Source organism: Propithecus coquereli, unplaced genomic scaffold (genome assembly GCF_000956105.1).
Source record: "Propithecus coquereli isolate 6110/MARCELLA unplaced genomic scaffold, Pcoq_1.0 Scaffold316, whole genome shotgun sequence".
Lineage (NCBI taxonomy): Eukaryota > Metazoa > Chordata > Mammalia > Primates > Indriidae > Propithecus > Propithecus coquereli.
Window position 1 is genome coordinate 284,380 of NW_012148797.1, and position 3,502 is coordinate 287,881.

Below are 3,502 nucleotides of genomic sequence, written 5' to 3' on the forward strand. Positions count from 1 at the left end.
GAGGTTGTAACACTAATAAATCCAGAAAGGGGAGGTTCCATACATACCCATCTTTGCATGGAGTTGCATTTGAAGAAGCAAAACTCAACAACCCTCCCGCCAAAATTCTAAAAGTCTTCCACTTTTTGCTTGCATGTCTCAAAGAACCTTCAAAAGAATCTAAGTGTATACTTCACAGCAGCACCTATTAAAACCTCTCTCCTGTCCAATCCACCTCCTTTGTACTCAGCGGTTGCAAACCTTTTTCCACCATCTCCAGATCTTTCTCTCACAGCCATTCCCAGAATGTTTTCTCCTCATTCTAGTTCCTGCTTCCTCCATCCTCCATTTATGTCTTCTTGGGATTCACCCTTTCTTCTTCGGATTTCATAAGCAAGAATCTTTCCTCTTCAGGGATTTGGGAGGAGGGAGAATTCCCTTTGGCAGGCTGGGGAGGAAAGGGAATCTGTGGATACGCTCACATGATTTTTTACTTGGTTCCATCACAAGGATGTTTGGCAACCTGTAGGAAAGAATGTGTCAGAGTCAAATGCAGGAGGAGACACCAAGTTAGGAATAGAAAGGCACATGGCAGGTGGGTTTGCCAGGGTAGAGGGGAGGAAGGGGTGACCCAACAACCTGATTGTAACTTAAAATACCTTCTCTGCTGTATCAATATGTGTATTGGATGTTACTCATGCGGTAGAATTTGCACAGCTGCTAAATGAATTCTATCCAAGAATATGAGGTGATTTGATATCTTTGGAGAAGATGTCATTGCTTAAATTTTAAAGTGCCACACACAAAAGTAAATTATTGAAGAATCAAATCAAGAACAGACATTTCATTGGCTTTTGCTCAAAATGTATGAACAAGCTCATTGTTGGGAAGGGGAGGCAAGATGAGAGACCCATGGTGTTAGCTGGCTTATATTTTCCCTGAGGTTCAGAATATGGGCTTGGAGCCCGACAATCTGGAGTCAAATCTCATCTCCACCACTTACTAGCTGTGCGACCTTGGGAAAATTATTTAAACTTTTATTCCTGAGTTTTTCCATTTGTAAAATGAAGATAATAACAGGATTGGTGTACTCAATAAACTGTTGTACCAGTAATATTATTACATTATCCCTGAGATGGAGAGTTGAGAATGGTTTTGTTCTTCTTCTTCTTCTTTTTTTTTTTTTTTTGTGACAGTCTCGCTCTGTCACCCAGGTTAGAGTGCAGTGGCATCATCTTAGCTGACTGTAACCTTCAACTCCTGGGCTCAAGCAATCTTCCTGCCTCCGTCTCCCAAGTAGCTAGGACTACAGGCGGGAGCCACCACACCCAGCTAATTGTTCTATTTTTAGTAGAGACAGGGTATCGCTGTTGCTCAGGCTGGTCTTGAACTCCCGATCTTAAGGGATCCTCCCTCCTCAGCCTCTCAGAGTTCTAGGATTATAGGAGTGAGCCACCATGCCCGGCCAGTTTTCTTCTTATATTAAACATTTTTGATGATATAGAATTCGAACATTATAATTAAATCTAAATCAGATGAGGAAAAAAAGCAAAGGAGTTGTTGGAAGGAATTTTCATTTGACTGAGTTGGCATTAGGTGGGATAATAGAATCATAATATGTTACAAGCAAAGGGAGCACTACAGATTTTTGGCTAGGTATTCACTGAAACCATTAGCACTTCGTATATCAGAAGCTAACCCTGTGAGTGAGGCAGTTTGAGCCTATATTTATAACTGCTCTGGAAGTCTGCTGCTGAGATGAAAGATCCTTGTTCATTTGGGATCTTAGTCAAGTTCAGGCAAATGGAAGGAAAGGGAGAAAGACTCTAGTTAACTGGTGCTAATCTAAGACAGGGCTTGGGATTGATGTCTTAATTTGTCGCAGAGATGTTTTCGAGAGCGGCTACCAAGTAATGTCGAACTTGGAGGGATATGAATATTGTCCAACTATTATATTGCTTGTTTATTCTTTTTTAAGTGTTTGCCTCTATTATTAAAGTTATTCTCCTGTATCTGTTATGGGAAAGTCTTGAAGGCCTGAATGTTCTTGAATTGCTTACCTGCAAGGAAAACTGGCTTTGGGTGTGTATTCTTGGTAATGCTAGTTTTCCTTTTCTAAATTAAACTCCCACCAGTACCCAGAGCAGTGCTATGACGACAAAATTGGCTAAAACCAAACGTAACTAAAGTTATTAAGATTTTCTTACTGTACCTGTCACCAGCTAACTCAGACTAACTGTGTATGTCGTCTGTCCTGCCTGATGTTTCCCTAGGCAGACTACTGTATACGCCACAGGAAAACAAGGCCGGATGAATTTTGGAGCACTGTAGCATTTTTGGAGAAAGGTAAAGCAAAAGAATGGACAGACCCTGCTTCACTTGCCTGTTGATTGGGTTTTCATTGTTGCATTGGATTCTGGGCATTTGGAACCCTTTACTCTCATCTGCAATAGGATAAGGCAAGGAGAGGTTCTTTGTTCAGGGTTCAAGTGCTCTCGTGACCATCCCAAAATAACTCTGAGTGTAATACAGTAGGGCCTCACGTAGCTTTACCCGCAAGCCTTGGACCTGTCATCATTGTCACCCCAATCGTTCTCTCCTCCCCTCTTAGGCAAGCCAGGCAGTTGAATAAAATTTTCCGTTAATAGAGCTGCATAAACCCCCTATTTTTGCTTTTCTAAATCCACTAGGAGTCTCCCTGTCAGTTAAAGACAAAAGCATATAAGCTGGACTCATCAAGCACTTCCCTTCCAAATAAGTTTTCCTAGTGGAAAACTGTTCTCCACTCAGATTCCAATCAGATCAACCCAATCTTCCCAGTTGGTCTCTTTTCATCGAAAAATCTTGTTTTCGTAATTTGCCAGATTTTGCAAGAATTATGACATTTTCAAGCAGCCTTTTATTCATGAGGCGTGCGTGCCACCGTTCAGCGTGTATTTATTCCATTAGCCAAGTTATTGTGCTGAGTTGAGCATTAAAGAAATCTGATCGTTTCCTCGGTCTCTATTTTGGAAGATGCTGGAGCTTTATCCTTGGTGACAGCATGTAAACAATATTTAAACAAGGCTAACAAAGAGAAAGGGTTGAGATAGGAAGGTAAAACTGCAAACATTTTTTGTTTTAAATTACATCGAGATGCAGAACAGATGAAAAATAGGACATTTCTAAAACGGGGCAGTTCTTAGAGTTATTGTAACAACATAGAAAATCAGCACATAAAATACACACGTATAGAATAGTATGAAATTGACACAGAAAGGAAGGAAATACACCAAGAACATTGAATGCTTGGGTAATGGAATTTTAGATGATTTACTTTTCTTTTCTATATTGCATGGAATTAAATTTCTATAGTTTTTCTATATCTTATGCATATCTACATGACTTTACATAATCTTTGCCATCTTATGCAAGTGCTTTTTTTTTTTTTTTTTAATTTTTTTTTTTGAGACAGAGTCTCACTGTGTTGCCTGGGCTAGAGTGCCGTGGTGTCATCCTAGCTCACAGCAACCTCAAACTCCTG